This window comes from Mustela putorius, unplaced genomic scaffold, assembly GCF_011764305.1.
Source record: "Mustela putorius furo isolate JIRA1106 unplaced genomic scaffold, ASM1176430v1.1 tig00004007_pilon_pilon_pilon, whole genome shotgun sequence".
Taxonomy (NCBI): Eukaryota; Metazoa; Chordata; class Mammalia; order Carnivora; family Mustelidae; genus Mustela; species Mustela putorius.
In genome coordinates, this window is record NW_025422145.1 from 10,274,586 (window position 1) to 10,291,986 (window position 17,401).

Here is a 17,401-nt window from a genome sequence, read left to right on the forward strand (position 1 = left end):
ACAAAACACATGGAAAGTCCTGCCCTGGTGAGGCTTACATTCTGCTAGAGGAGACAGACAATTAAAAAGGAAACATCAGTAAATGGTATTTTTTAATATTATAAGAGGATTCATACTATGAAGACAGACAAGGCAAGGAGAAGGGAATGGAAATGGTGAGCACGGGGGAATAAGATCTTAAATTTAAAGACAAGTGGCAACTGAGCAAAGGGTTGAAGGAATTTAGGGGATGAGCCATGTCGCCATTTGGGGCAAGAGCCTCTCAGGCAAGCGAAGAGCCCGTGCAAAGTATCAGACACCGTTTCGCTGCAGGAAGGAAGAAGGAGGACTCAGTGGCAGGAGGGAAGCAAATTAGGGAACTACTGGGAGATGAGATCAGAGGAGGATGTCAGCTTTCATTCTGAGAGCAGTGAGGAACCACCCAGGGTTGGTTGGTTGGTTTTTGAGTTTGTTTGATCTGGGGGCAAAATACACACAGCATTTACATTTAACCCTTCTGAAGTGTATGGTTTAGTGGCTTGAAGCTCGTTCACGTTGCTGGGTAACCATCCCCACCCTCCACCTCGAGGAAATTTTTCACCCTCTCTAACCTGAAATGCTGCCCCCAGTAAACAAACACCAACCCCCATGTCCTCTCCATTCCCCAGCCCCTGGCGGCCACCAGTCTACTTCCTTTGTGAGTCTGACAACTCTAGGGACCTCACTGTGCTGGTCTCCTAGGACTGCCATAACAAATACCACAGACTGGGAGACCTAAATAAGAGAGATCTATTTTTTCACACTTTCAGAGGCCAGAAGTCCAAAATCAAGATGCTGCCAGGGTGGGTTTCTGGTGAGACCTCTCATCCAGGTCTGTAGATGGCCACCACCTTCTCACTGTGCCCTCATGTGGCGTCTTCTCTGGGTGCATGGACAGAGGTCTCTGGAGTCCCCTCCTCTTCCTTTAAGGACACCAGTCCTATCAAACTAGGGTCCTTATGACATTTTAAATCTCCATTACCTCTCAAAGGCCCTGTATCTGAAAACAGTGGTACTGGGGGTTGGAGCCTCAAGATACAAACTTGAGGGTAGGGCCCACTTCGGTGTATAACACTCATATAAGAGGGATCATACAATATCTGCTCTTTTGTGTCTGGCTTATTTCATTTAGCACAACTCCATTCAAGGCTCAGCCATGTACTTAGTAGTACATGTCAGATTCCATTATTTTAAGGATGAAGAATATTCCATTGCATGTATATATGACATTGTGTGGATCCACGTTCATCCATGGATAGACACTGGGTTGTTTCTACCTTTTGGATACTGTGAACACATCTGTTCAAGTCCTTGCTTTCAAGTCTTTTGCATAGATGTCCAGAGGGAGAAATGCTGGACCACAGGCTAATGCTGTGTTTAATTTTTTTTTAGGAACCATCATACTGTTTTTCATAGCACCTGCGCCATTTTACATTCCCACCAGCAGTGCGTGTGGGTTCCAATTTCTCCACATCCTGGCCAGCGCTTCTCTTCATTCACAGGTTTTGAAGTGGGAAGAGACATGATCTGACTTCTGTTTAAACAGGATAGACAACTGAGAGGCACAAAGAGAAACTGGTTTGGGGGTGGCTGCCGAAGGTTGGATATAAGGTGGTGGTGTGGCTGGGAACGGTGATTGCAGGGAGGTGGTAAGACGTTGTCAGAATCTGGATGGAGTGGGGGTGCTTGGGTGGCTCAATCAGTTGAACATTTGACTCTTGATTCTGGCTCAGGTCATGATCTCAGGGTTGTGGGTTTGAGCCCTGCGTCAGGCTCCATGCTCAGTGGGGAGCCACCTTCTCCCTCGCCCTCGTTCCCTGCCCCTGCTCTCTCTTTCTCTCTAAAATAAAATAATAAATTTTTTTTAAAAGAATATGGATGGAGTGAAGAGATGCCTTAAAGGATCAGATGTGGAATATGAGGGAAAGATGGAGGCCAAGGACCAGGCCAAGGTTTTGGGCCCGACTCTTCTAGCAATGGAGGCGAGGAGGACGATGGGTGAGGCAGGATGATGCAGGGGTCTGCAAACAACAGTGGCTCAGCGCGGGGTGAGTTAAATCTATAGAAATATTTATTCTCTCCCCCAAGAACTAGCTGGGTTTACTCTACTGATGCGTCCCTCGGAGAGGGTTGATTAAGTGGAAGGCTATCACCATGGTGATTTATTAAGCATAACAAATTCTAGGTCTGTGTGAATCACGAGTGGAACAAAAGAAGACAATATCATAATCTGAAGATTCTGCTCTTTATGTAACAGAATGTTTTAATATCAGTAAAATGGGACTGAAACAATGAGCAATGATTGGATGCCTCCCTGGCACTATGGAACTATGGTAGGTGTTTTTCACACTTGTCTTTAAGCTCCCTATAACCAAACAAGGTTGGCATTTTTAGTGTTTTACCATATAACAACTGGGGGGAATGATCAGGTAACCCATTCTTGGTCACACACGATGGAGCTAAGTCTACACCCAAAAGTGGGTCCTAACACCAGGCACTTTGCTTTCCTTTTAGGTGATTTTATTTTATTTTAGTCGAGGTGTTTGGTCAGTCTGACAATTCAGGCCACGTGTCTCATTATTTTCCTTTCTATGGGGAGGAGGGACATCTAAAGCAAAATGATCTAGAGTCGAGGCACAGTTGTGATTCTCCAAGTGTGATCCCCAGGTCAGCAAAACCAGCATCACCTGAGAACCTATTAAAAAACTGCATCTTCTGGGGCCGGAGCGGGTGATATGCTCAGAGATCTCTGTGTTAGCAAGCCCTCAGGGGTTCCGTTGGGAGCTCAAGGCTGAAGCCTTGACTGCAGGACGTTGTCATGGTTAGAGTTCCTGTGCTAAAGCCAGACGCCTGCCTCCCAAGTGTGCAGCGATCGCATGCCGGCTGTGGGGCTGAGGCAAGTGTCTTTACCTTGTGAAGTCTTGATTGCCTATTTGTGACAAAGGGATACTATGAGAAACGGGCTATTCAAAGAGGGGGTCTGGGCCCCAAATAGAGCATCTCAGGCTTCACCACACATACACTGAATCAGACTCTGCCTTTTAACAACCGTGTAGAAAGAGTGTGTGCCCCAAAATACGGAGGTTGAAACTCTAACCACCACCCGCACAGTGTGGCTGTATTTGGAAATGGGGCCCCTAAGGAAATAATTAAGGTTAAATGAGGTAAAAAAAAAAATAAGGGTGGAACTTGATCTGACGGGATTAATGTCCTTGTGAGAAGAGACACCAAAAAGCTTGTTCCCTCTCCGCATCCATGAACAGAGGAAAGGCCATGTGAGAACACAGAGCCCAGGAAGAGTGCTACCCAGAATCTGGTCACGCCGGCACCCTGATCTCAGACTTCCAGCTTCCAGAACTGTAAGAACATACATTTTTGTTGTTTTAAATCTCTCAGTTGGTTCTATTTTGTTATAGCGGCTCCCGCTGACTCAGACAAGATTCTCAGATGATCTGCAAAGCCCACTCTTGGGACTGGGGGGTCATTGTTTTCTCACCACACCCCTGATTTAATGGCTGACGTCCCTGGCTGACCTTGAACCCTTACTCTTTTTTTTTTTTTTTTAAGATTTTATTTATTTAGTTAGTTAGTTATTTGTCCGGGAGGGGGAAGAGAGAGAGCGTAAGCAGGCAGAGGCAAAGATGAGGAGGAGGCAAGCTCCCTGCTGAGCAGAGAGCCCAATAAGGGGCTCGATCACGGGACCCTGGGATCATGACCTGAGCCGGAGGCAGAGGCTTAATGGACTGAGCCACCCAGGTGTCCCATGAACACTTTCTCTTAAACCAAGAACTCTCTTTGTATTCATCCACTAAGACACATAGAGAATAACCGGGAATGGGAATGATGAAAATCATGAATTATTTTTAAACCCAGGAGATGCCACCTAGCGACCAGGCAGGAAACAACAGTTCCTTGTCTGCTTTAGGCTGTTCTGATCAGGGGAAGTGTTCATTTCCTTTCTCTCCTCCAGTGAATATACGTTGAGTTTTCAGGGAAGAGTCTCCATATCCAATTTTGATTTACCCACAAAGAAGTGGCAGGTGTTAATCAAGTAACTAACGCAATCAATAAGCCAAAGGCAGGTTTTTGTTTTTAATCTGCCACCAAGGACCCTCACAAGCAACAGAAAAAAGCCATCTGGTAGAATCAGGGCTCTTGCCATTTCCCTAAGATTATTCAATTTATTCTTGTCAGGATTAATTTACTAAGCCCACGCTGGATTTTTTATTTAGATGATATTGTTGGTTTGTCATCCGCTGCAGATCTACGCGGGAGGCACCACAGGGGACTACACTCGCCTCTGAACAATGTTGGACTCAAATTGGAAAAATGTCACTTTGGCGGGAACAAATTATCGTTCAGATCACTCCACATAGAGCTGGTGTCTCCGGGTGGGCTCCGGCCTGACCTTTTCCGAACCAGAACAGTCGAGTAAGTACTTCAGCCCCACTCGATGACTTCGCTTGGGAAACAGCTCAACGACGTAAGTGTTAAGTATGAATCTAGAGCCGTGTACTCATCACCAACCCATCAATTTCCCTACAGAAGCCAGGCATTCTCCTTTCTGTAGCTGGAAAACTCCAAATGGTGACTCAGACGCTAGCAACAGATGGGATTCTGCACACGCGAGGGAAACACACTGCTTGGCTTCATGCACCTGGACTCTGCCCCACACTAGATGTGGGTTGGTGCGTCAGTTTCCCTGTCTGCAAAATAATGATAGCCGCCTCCTGTGTTGTCAGGCATCTCTAATGCGTGCAAAGGTCTTAGCATATGGCGAGTCATCGATAAATGTTAGCTGTCATCGACGGCATCCTCCAAATGTCTTTGTGAGACCGAGTTCTGAGTAGAGTCCTGAGAACTTAAAAACGGTTCTATTTTTAAAGTTTGCTCTTCCAAGTCTTCCGAGTTCTTCTGGCTTCCGAGTTCTTCTGGCTTTTAGACATCGGAGCACTTGTGTGTCTGTTCTTTTCAGAAGCTGTTCTCTCTCCCAAGAGAGACTTCTTTTCTTTTGCATTTTTGTGCGTTCGGCATTTCTGCTGATTTTCGTGGGTTATTTATGCCCACAGTGCAGAGAACCATCATCCTGGAGCAGGTGTCAGCATCATTCACAGCTCTGAAGTGCCCAGAAGGTAAAGGTCCCTGGGAATAGGTGGAGGGAAATGTCTGCCAGTGGGAATCTGGAGGCCTTAGAGGAATTAGACGCTAGGAGTCTAGAGTGGGTAGAATAGTAGTCCTCCAAAGGTTAACTCCGTGCCCCAATCCCTGGAATCTGAGAATGCAAACTTATTTGGAAATAGGGTCTTTGCAAATGTAATTTAGCATCTTGAAGTGAGATCATCTTGGATCATCTATATGGGCCCTAAATCCAATGGCAAGAGTCCTTTTAAGAGATAGAAAGGAGATGGCTATGTGAAGACAGAGGCAGAGCCTAGAGCAACATGACACCAGCCACAGAGTGCTCAAAGCCACCAGGAGCTGGAAGACACAACGGCAGGGTTCACTCTCAGAGAGTCTGGTAGGAGAGAGGCCCCTCTGACATCTTGACTTGCACCCTCCAGAACTATGAGAACTATGAGAAAATACATTTCTGTTGTATTAAGGCACAGATTTGTGGTAATTTTTTACAGAAGCCACAGGAAACTAATCAAGAGCCTCCAGGAGCTTCCAGTGTGACTCCCTCATGTTTGATACCTGCCTACTCATCGCAGAGAAAGGAAAGGCATGATCCAGAGACCACGCCATGCAATCCAACCCCTGGGGGAGAAGAAAAACCCCTTTATATAAGAGATGCAAGGACAGGTGCATAGGTGTTCTGTTCCCGGGCCCTTGTGTTTTCAGAGGACAGCCCCCCTGGAACTTCTGGGAATGACTTCAGGTATCAACCCTGGAAGGACAACATAGGGAAAAGACCAGGGCACTTATACCGGACATGAGGGTAAAGTGAGGTCAGTTTATCTTTGACGTAGCATTGTTCTCCTGCACTCAGCTATCCACCAAGTCCCATAGGGCATTTCAAAGGAAATACCTACCGTTAAAAACAGCTCTCAAGAGCTGGTGGATGATGTGGGAAACAAAGGCGAAAGAAAAATTCGATTTCCTTACTACTTAGAGCCCACTGACAAGTCCTTGAAACAGGCAAAGCGACCTTCCTCTAGGAACTCAGAGGCCTCGATGTTAATACTTTGCTGAGGGCAGAAGGCAATCTTAGCCTGACCCCTAGGATCGTGTAAGTCTACTTGAACATAAAAATTCCTTTGGAAACTTCCTTTATCTCTATTCCCCCAAGATATATGTTAGTAATCATCCCCAAGCATATGACCAACCGATATACATCTGAAGGTTCTCATGACTCAGGTTTTATTAGACAGTCATAAATGACCTTTTCCTAACAATAGTGAGCTCCCTCAGGGTCCTGGAAGCCTTGCTTCCAAAATTCCTTAGAGACTTACACTATCCCTAACCCCCTCCGAACTTGAAAGTATATTCTGGGCTATTCCTGTGACCCTAGTGCAGTTCTTTCTGCCCACAGGTCCTGTTCCCTATGTTTTAATTAAATCCACTTTTTTGCACAAAAGATGTCTCAAGAAATCTTTCTTGGCCCGTCTCAAAACTACATCATGTGGCGACCATGAAGAGACCCCTCTTCCTCTAGAGAGCTTGCTTCCTGTTCTCACCTTCGCTTAATAAACTATCACTTCACCCTTTTGTGTCTGGCAGATCCACTCTTCTACTCAAAGAGAAAAGAACCCTGCAATTCTGCAACAATGTGGTCCACCCATATACATCGGAAGGTCTCATTAGTCAGGTTTTATTAGACAGTCACAACTGACCTTTTTCCCCAACAATAGCTAGCCCCTTAAGGCCCTGGAAACCTTGCTTCCAAATTCCTTAGAGACTTATACTAACCCTAATCGCCTTCCAACTTGAAAGTGTGTAATGGGCCATCCCTCCGGACCCAGGCACAGCCCACACCTCCTGTCCCCTTTTTGTACCAACATGTCTCAAGAATTCCTTCTTGGGGGTGCCTGGGTGGCTCAGTGGGTTAAAGCCTCTGCCTTTGGCTCTGGTCATGATCCCATCAGGCTCTCTGCTCAGCAGGGAGCCTGCTTCCTCCTTTCTCTGCCTGTCTCTCTGCCTGCTTGTGATCTCTGTCTGTCAAGTAAATAAATAAAATCTTTAAAAAAAAAAAAAAGAGAATTCGTTCTCGACCCCGAACCCTAACATCTGTCCTGTATCAGTGGAGACGCAGCCAAAGATTCATGCCAAATCCAAACAGGGTTTCCGATCAACTACCCTTCTACTCGGGAAGAAATCCAGGTGTTATGGCAAGGCAGTTTATAACATTATCGAAAAAGTACATTTCCGAAATCACACTCCAAAAAGAATTCGAAAGTGCATTTTAAAAGCTAAATCCACAATAGTCAGGGAGAAAAAAAATAATGTTCCCCTCTACCCTTTTAGCTTCTTCGTTCATATCCCCATAATCAAAGACAGATTAATTAGAGAAGAACAAACGGAAATTTAATGACTTTTATACTTCCTATATACATGGGACAGGCCCAGAAAAAAAATGAGTAAGTCCCAAAATGGCCCCAGCCATCAAGGCCTTCTTCAGCTAAAGGCAAAGAAAGCAGTTGGGTGGGGAATGGCCCATTAAGAAAGATTATCAGGCAAAACACAGTAAACAAGGGTGAGATTATTAAATCACTGTCTCCTCCACTGAAGAGAGTTTCTGGAGAGCTGGAGTCCCCTTTCTCTTCTGGTACAGGAAGACACCTTTACAGATGGAGATTTCTCTTATAAATGTAAATACCTTTTTCACAAAAAGGGCAACTTCCCTGTTCTCAGAGATTCCCTAAAGTAATCATCCCCAAATGATCCTTATGGTAAAAAGGCATAATTTGGGGTAGCATCTGCTCCCCTTCATTTATAGTTTTCTTTTCTTTTTCTTATTTTATTTTATTTATTTATTTGACAGAGAGAGAGATCACAGTAGGCAGAGAGGCAGGCAGAGAGAGAGAGGAGGAAGCAGCAGCAGGCTCAATCCCAGGACCCTGAGATCATGACCTGAGCCGAAGGCAGAGGCTTTAACCCACTGAGCCACCCAGGCGCCCCTATAGTTTTCTTTTCAATGGCAATTTTTCTATAGTTTGGACATTTAAGTCTCGTACTGCTCTGCAAGTAACAATTACTTATTACTTAAAGGAAGCTAATAATCTCCCTGATATGAGCAAGTGGAGATGCAACTTGGGGGGGTTGAGGTGTAGGAAAAGAATAAATGAAACAAGATGGGATCTGGAGGGAGACAAACCAAAAAAGACTCTTAATGTCACAAAACAAACTGAGGGTGGCTGGGGGGTGTGGGCAGGGAGGGGGGGTGGGGTTATGAACATTGGGGAGGGTATTGTGCTATGGTGAGTGCTGTGAAGTGTGTAAGCCTTGTGTTTCACAGACCTGTACCCCTGGGGCTAATAATACATTGTGTGTTAATTTAAAAAAAATTAATTAATTTTAAAAAAATGAAGCTAACCAGTATGAACTGAGATTCTAGGACTCAGAACATTTACTACAACCTGGGTTCTCAGGCTTTGTTTTGTTTTTTTTCCTACCCTCACAGAGATTCAAACTTTGAAAATCAATACAAGCCACAGTACCATTTGCCCCAGTGCTTCCATTCTGCAGATGAGAAAACTGAGGGTCAAAGAGTGTTGGGCACTGGCTTTGATAACAAATGACAGAAGAGGGGTTGAAACCAATCTACATGCTTTGTATTGTACACTTTCCTCAACACCATAATTTGTCTTTGGATCTGAATATTTAAAACATTAACCAAAATGAAATTGCATTATTTAAGTTCTTTTCGGGGGAAAAAATAAAAAAATAAAAAAGAATAACTGTTCATAACTATAGTTGGTACAAGTTTGGAGTCATGCGTGCCTTCCTGCTGAATTTTTCAGTTTGTGTTGATTCAGCTCGAAAGACCAAGATTCAAATAAGGTCACCTGAATACGTAAAGAATAGCACAGAACATTTGCACTGCCACGTTTTATATCCACTTCATTGGTCTCCATTCACAAATTTGCTCAGCCCCTGCAATCTCATAAAATGCCAGCAGAGGGCAGCAAATAACTTCATAAAATACTAAAAAGCACGAAGCACTACACTACAGCGTCCCATTCACAGAGTCTGTAAACTTCTTGAAATATTACAATCTATCTCTTTCTTCAAAATTTAAGTCTCAAATGGCTGTATGCTTTAATTAATAAGCTTTAATTACTTAGCAGGAATGTGATCATTTGAGAAAGCATTTTATTAGTATGTGTTTAAGGAGGTTCAGTATATCTCTGTTTCAAGGCACGGGATGCTCCAAAAACGGTAAGTTTCAATCTGAATGTGAAGACTGAGAATTTATTTCAGAATTGTTTTGCCTGAACTCATACAAATGGCCACAAAAGAAAGAAAGAAAGAAAGAAAGAAAGAAAGAAAGAGCGAGCTAAGATCTCAATATAACGCCATTCAACCAAGAGAGTAGAACCTACTTTAGTTGGCTAGCTCAGAATGCCATGTTGCTGACTTTATGTTGGAGAGGAATTTTAAGTGGGGATGGGTTATGGGATATTCTCTTTGGGAGAGAGGTAGCAGGAAAGAGCTGTAAAGCCAGAAAGCCCACAAAAGAATTCCCAAACTACATCTTCATGCAAATAAAGATAGCAGGTCTTTCATTGAAAAGTTGTGACTTTCTTCTTTGAAGATCGCACCCTCACCCCACCATGAATTATTTTGTACTCTTCATCCTATGTTTTTTTGCAGCTTAGTTATCAGGGGACGAGAGAGAGTTGGCAGGAACCCTGGCAGCCCAGGGCTGCTGGCTCAGCAGAATTAAATTTGCTACTGAGGAAGGCAGCCCCCTCTCAGGTAGGAGCTGTATGTCACCAAGGTAAACTCCAACCAAGGGTCTGTTTGCAAATAAAAGCTATGCATTGGCATCACAGCAGGGGTTTAATGAGAGCGCTTTTAATTAACTGTAAAAGTAATTACCCATATTAGATGTAAATCGCACTTGTTTTTACATGAGGTGAATAATTTTAGTGCAGCTTTTAAGAATAATACTTGTGGAGGAGCTGTCACCTGCTCAGCTCTCAACAAGTCTGGGTGTTTAAAAACAGTGTCTAGGAGAAAAACACCAGCCCAGGAAGCCTTGGGTGTGTCACCTGGCTTCTGCCGGCAATGCAGCTTCTCCCTTCGATCATAGCAGGCCCCAGCAGCTAAGCAACCCCCCCAAAACTGCATACTCAGAGGAGCACCCCCACAAAAACTCCCAACCCAAGTCAGGTTTTTGTCCTATTGCATTTCGTCTTGTTGTGTTGTCTTCTCGGCTTTTAGCTTCCTGCATGACCCCCAGCACGTCCACTGAAAAGCCCAACAGCCCGCTGGTATGTGCCTGCCATGACTAAGGCGTGTGTTGTCCAAAGGACAAAACATTGCCGATGAGGAAACAAGTGCAGAAGCAAACAGCCCAAGCTCACAGGGATCCTGGGTGCCTTCAGGGAGCCAGGGGATCGCACCCAGGAGCTCCAGGACAGTACCTCTGATGCAGACAGACATCTGCACGACCAGCACCAAAACAAAAAAGCAGCCTTCCAATGGGTTTATAAATAGTAGGAGAAAAGATGGAGGTCAGTGTTGGGAGGGAGTGACGTGAGCTCCTTGGGTGGGGAATGGTGTTAGGATGCCATCCTCAGAGCTTTTGAAATTTCCCTGACTTAGGAAAGTGTGAGGTAGGCCCCCCGAACTTCCCATCTGAACCACAGAGAAGCATAAACAGCCAGGATAGAGTTTGCAAATACAAAATTACTGGGTAATTATTTATACTTTGATAGGCGCCTTCATTAAGGGATTTGAGGACGCAATTATCAAATTGAAGTTTAATGCACTCCAGGTAAGCAACCAAACGGAGTATCAGGAGAGCAGGATGCAGAAAGGCAAGCGGGCTTTACAACCTGCCCACTGAGTGGGCCCGCAGCATCGCTGTCAATCAGGCAGGCCCTTTTTAAAAAAAGAAGCCTGGCCTTCCACTTGAGAGCGGGCTGCCATAGTGGCACTCTTCCCTGTCCACAGCCTCCTTTGGGTTTTGGATGCAGTTGTGTTCTTATTAATGCTTGTCGTTGAGCTTTGCCTTCAAACAACCCCAAGAGGGCGCTAGAGCAGGAAATGGACTGGTTTGATATGGTGCCCTGAAAACTTAATCTGGTTCAAGGTCAACTGAAAGAGGAGCTGGACCAAGAATTTGGGTCTGTCATGAGGAGCTTTTCACTCCTCACTATAGGGCCACATGAATTTTCCCAGTGTCCTCTACATCTGACACAATGTAGCTATGCCCCACATTGCCTATATAAAGGACTCAAATTAAGAACAAAAAAATAAAGAATATAGACTCGTTCTCAATTAATCTACTAACCACTTGAGGAAATGCGACACAGTGAATGTTCAGCAATACTAAGATAATGAAAGAATTCACAATGATATGTGAGGGCAAAGGCAATGAGAAACTGTATTTTAATTTCAACCTCGCTGTGTAGACCAAAATAAGAAAGAAGACTCAGGAATGAATCTACCTTGCTTCAAATGCTCCCTCTGCCACTTAACAGCTATGTGATTCGATGAGGCAACTTATCTGTGCCCTCCCTTTCTCAGAAAATAGGATTAGTACCAGTGCGGATACCATCAGCCTGGTGTTAGTATTAAGCTGGGATAAAGCACGTACAATGCTGTCATGTAGTCAGAGGGGTTGGAAGGGTTTGTTTTTACAGTTTCAATTTTTAAACCTTATTATAGTTATCTATGTTCACTAGATATTGTTCTATTAGATAATTTCATCATTATTATTCTTCCTTCTCTATATAAGGTGGTTCTAAACACTGCCTGAATTCTTCAGTGTCATTGCGATCTCTGTCCATTAAGTGGATCCCTAGGAACAACAAAAGATGGGAATCTGTCTTCCTTCCTTCCTTTCTTTTTTTAAAGATTTTATTTTATTTGAGAGGGAGAGAAAGAGTACAAGCAGGGGGAGTGGCAGGCAGAGGGAGAGGGAGAAGCAGGCCCCCCGCAGAGCAGGGAGCCAGATGCAGGGCTTGATCCCAGGACCCTAAGAACATGACCTGAGCTAAAGGCAGACACTTAACCCACTGAGTCACCCAGGTGTCCCCAGATGGGAATTTCTAAGAGCACAAGTCTCCTAGGACTTGATGTTCACAGTCTACATCAACAGCCACTAAGCTCCTCTTGTAAGGGTCTTCACACTGTAAGGACTAAACAAAACCACTTAATTGAATATATAATCTCCTTCTAGGAATCAGATATTCCAAAAACACAACTAATGGTCAAAGCAAGGATTATGCCAATCAGAGAAGGTAGAGCATTACTGAAGTTCAACAGAGCTAGTGCAAACTATCTGGGGGGGGGGGGGGGAGCATTCTTGTATTACACCTCTTGAGTATAGAGAGATGCATTACCGGTTTCCAAGCAGTGGCTCTGCTTTAAGACATTGACAAAGCTTTGCTGATTGCTGGGTGGAGCCACAGCTCTCCTTGAAAACTGGTTATTTGCAGTATTCATTTGGGCTGTAGCCATCTTGTCAAACACAATTTCTTGGGAAGCAATATTTTGTGACCTTGTTTTGACATTTCACGTTCTGGTAGGAAATGGATAGTAACCTTTTCAATAAGATTAAGTAATCAACTCTTTGTTCCAAGAATACAAACTTTATTGTCTACGGCCTTAAGTAATCTACAAATGGTCTCCATCACTCCCACCAATGCTCAAACCAAACCAGCATGGATTTGGAAAAGATACAGATCTCTCTTGTTTTCTGTCAATTTTCTATATACTCTGGAAAGGGTATTATGAAGGAAATAACACTAAGTGTACAAATTTGCTACTGGAGGGCCAGACATTATATAAACTTGTGTAACACAAGATATTCAATCTTTGTGTCCGTAGTTTCACTCATCAAAGAACATACAGATACTCTTGGTTTAGCTTTCAATGGAATATGCCTAAGTTTGCCAACATGGATCTAAAAGTTAACATACCAGAAAGAAAAGTGTATTTTTTAAATCATTATTTACACAGGCTGGGGGAGGGGCAGAGGGAGAAAAGAGAGTCTCCAGCAGACTCCTCGGCTGAGCACGGAGCCAGACGACAGGCTCCATCCCACGACCCTGAGACCCTGAGATCATGACCTGAGCTGAAACCAATTGTCAGCCACCGGGCACCCCAAAAGTTTATTTTTGTATTATAATAAATATGTATATCTAAGTAGTAGACCCTGAACTTTGGAACCCCAAGAGTAAATTCAAAAGTCACCAGAGAAATAACCACTTAAGCTTTTTCAGAAAATGAAACAGAAATATGGATGTAAATGTTCTTTCCCAAACCATGTGATTTATTAGTAATCCACTCTGCAAAACACTCATATCAATTCTTACATGAGTACAGGAAAAATGTACCTTAAAAGAGACAGTTTAGGGTAATTACATTTCGCTGCTTGTTCACCCTCTTTCCCAAATGCCATGTTTACTTGCAGAAACTGTCATTTGGTTTTTACTCGCAAAAAGAGAATTAAGAATACTCTTTAAAGTTCTGATTACTTTTTCTTTTGCGTTGACAGGCCTATACAATTTATGGGACATAAACATTATGTTTGGGAGAGAGTAGTAGAAATCTAAGATAGCCCTCAATATGTCTTAAATACCTCAATTATCCATACTGTCCTGAGAAGGAGGTGAGAGATAAAGGCTGACTATTCCCAATTAGAAAGGCTGATCTCTTTAAAATGAGAAATTTTATCACTTTAACCCTTCGGGATAAAATGCCTATAAAATTTGTTTCATTGTCTTCACTTCCTAAAACATGGATGGCTGGTTCTGACATTGTAACTCAGTCAATGCCACCTCCAAGAGGTTAACTTTAGCAAGTCTCGCCCTCCGGCTAAAAAGTCCCAGACTGTCATGTTCTTGAAGAATATGTAGACACAGGTCAATGCTCTTCTAGTGTCTTCCTTCATGCCTCGTTGTACTTCCTGCTGTGATTTCTTTTATTTGGTTCTACATTCACAACCAGTTATCTGTATAGAGTTTCAATCTTTTTTTTTTTTTAACTAATTAATTTATTTGGAAGAGTGAGAGAGAATAGGAGAGAAGCAGGGCAGAGGGAGAGTGAGTCCCAAGCAAACTCCGTGCTTAGCACAGAGCCCAACCTGGGGCTCAATCCCACAACCCTGAGGTCATGATTTTAGCAGAAACCATGAGTTGGACACTCAACCAACTACGCCTGACAGGTGCCCCAGAATTTCATTCTTTTAAATATTTAAAGCGAAATATATGTTCTGGTGTTTTCTCTGCTGTTTGTTTGTTTACTGACTTCTACATTTGTGATTTTCAGATGATCAATTACAACAGAAGTCTGTCTGATTTCTGATATATTAGAGGATTTCTGATTTCTGATTAAGAAGATTAATACCTTTTAACATTTTTTTTTAAAGATTTTATTTATTTATTTGACAAACAGAGATCACAAGTAGGCAGAGAGACAGGCAGAGAGAGAAGGGGAAGCAGGCTCTCTGCTGAGCAGAGAGCCCGATGCGGGGCTTGATCCCAGGACCCTGAGACCATGACCCGAGCCAAAGGCAGAGGCTTTAACCCACTGAGCCACCCAGGCGCCCCAATACCTTTTAACATTTGATTGCTTTTTGTTCAGATGCACTGGGTACTGACCTAAACGTATGAGCTTGATTTTTCAAGTGTGTTTAAGTAGTTCATGTTGGGTAAAATATATAAATACATAAAATGAAGAAAAATTTTCCTTTTGGTACCATAATCATCTCAAACCAATTCTGAATTGGTGAAAGCATGGGACTACTTGGATTTAAATTCCAGGGGAGTGAGTCATGTTCTGACCAATCCCACCTTCTTTCCTAGATTTGTACTCTATGATGTTTCTCCACAGATACTGCATTCAGAGTGAATCTAACTGTTCTTAAATATTTTTATCTTCCAGAAAGTTGATTCACTGTGTCCCCTTAACCTGAACCACTCTCCATCTGCTTACCCAATTACCTGCTTATTGAAGGTAGTTGTTCTAACCTCTGTTCTAACCACCCAGAAGAGACAGCTTTCTGGCACCACACCCTCCACATGCACTTCTATTGTGGGGTTGAGCTCATCTGGACCTGTATTTCCAGTGCACGGCATCCTTGCCTGTCTGTTCCATGATGTTAACAGCTCCTCAAAGGCAAGGGTACCAAAACCAACCAGACTTCTTCTAAAAAGTCATTCTTAGTGAAAAACTGCGTATGTATGTGTATGTGTGTATATATATATACACACACATAAATATGAGATGTATATAATATATAAATAAAATATAAAATACATAATAAAATACAAATATATCATTTTATATTTTATATTTATGTAGTCTAATAAATATATAATATATATGATAAGTAAGTATATATTGTGTTTTATACATGATATAAGTATATAGATAGAGAGATAGATAGATATAAAACTTCACTTAATCCCATGAGGCAGACAGAATGATTATCTCCATTAGAGGAAACAAACTCAAGAGAGGCTAGGTTTCTTGCCCAAGGTCACAGAACTAACAAATGCTGGCTCTAGGAGTTAAACCAGATTTATTTTACCCAAAAGCTGGTGATCTTAACCACTTAGCCAATTGGTTTTCGTCATCATCATGTTCTTAAAACAGTAACCCAGTCCATGGGAAAAATTTATTTTTAATGGAGAAGTTAATGAATACACAACAGAAGGCAGTTTTGCTATTTATTAGCTCTTCTAACCATTTTGAGCTTCCATCAATTACTCAGTATGACTGGTATAACAGAATATACAAGTGTGTGTGTGTGTGTATTTGTGTTTATGAAAAATGCTTATCAAAGGTTTAACACAGAGCCTGGATTTTAAGTCACTAACACACATGCCCATTTACAATCTTCACTAACTGGCTTGAAATCAAATAATAGTGTGTCTTCCTATAGCCAGGCACAAGCATCTTCAGATTTAAATATCCACAATTCTTTTCTGCCTACCTGTGGAAGAAGAGCATTTCTTGGTCTATAGGCACAAGCAGCAATTCTGAACATATGACCTGTCCTAACATCGACACTGGGGTACTTACTCATCAAGCTTTCTCTGTAAGATGGATACAGCCCTCCCCCAAGGGCTAGAAAAAAGGCATGCTCTTGGGGAAGAAATCGGCCAACCCCAGAAAAAAACACCAAGAATTTATATTCCAATCTCTCCCCCGCCTTTTTTTTTTTAAAGTAACCTCCGCCAGGACCCCAAACAACGGGAAGCTCTCAACCTATTTTGGAGGCTTACAATTTCCCATCAGCTTCCTGTCGGAGAGCTCAAATGGTCCCATCCCCTTATATAAGGTTAACAGGTTTTAAGAAAAAAGATCAGCTCTGGTAATAGCAAATATAATGAAAAAGAAGAGCCACTGCCGATAAAGTCAGCCTAAGTCACTCTCGGAGGTCAACAGGCCTGGAGGCTGCTTAAAGCTTTATCAATGAGTTCCAGGTTGGGTAGGCCCTGCAGACACTTCAGTTAAAAAGGAGCCTTGCTGGGTATCACATGGGCACAGCATCATCAAAGGGATACCTCAAGCAAAACACCCATGCCAGCCTACCTTCTTACCTTGGAAGGTTCACTTTTGTTCCACTGAGATCCATCAACAAAGGCAAGAGACACTATCTCTGTTTCCCCACCCCTCTTCCTCACGGTGGACTTCCTGCACACGGCCAAGAACCACAGACTTGCAGGCAAGGGAAGATCATTCTTCTGATCACCACAGGAATATTGTCTCATCAGCACAACTGATGAACACTAGTGAACTCCACGCCGCTTATGAAATCTTATTTCTCAACAGAGTTCTGATCTGTTATGCCAGTATTTTGGAGAGGTAATAGACTTAACACATTGTATAAGTTTAAGGTGTACAACATAATGATTTGATCTACGTATATATTGTGAAAGAAAGACCGCAGACAAGTTTAGTTAATATCCATCACCTCGCGTGGTGACATTTTTCCCCACGATGAGAATTTTTAAGATCTACTCTCTTGGCCATTTTCAAACACACAATACAACGTTGTAAACTGCAGGCACCATGCTGTCCACCAGGTCTCCATTCATCTTATAACTGAAGTGTGCCCCGACTGACCACCTTCACTTAATTCCCCTACCCTTTATTCCTTGCCTCTGGCAACTACAAATCTATCCTCTGTTCCCATGACTTTGGGGTTTTTCTTAGCTCCACATATAAGTAGGATCTGTCCTATTTCACTTAGCATAAT

The 17,401-nt window shown here is 42.9% G+C and overlaps 1 protein-coding gene across 3 annotated transcripts in view; it reads right to left on the minus strand.

The window, feature by feature from the left end:
• Window positions 1–17,401, minus strand: part of RBFOX1 (RNA binding fox-1 homolog 1) — a 1,454,978-nt gene that overhangs the window by 917,506 nt on the left and 520,071 nt on the right. The window lies entirely within an intron of this gene.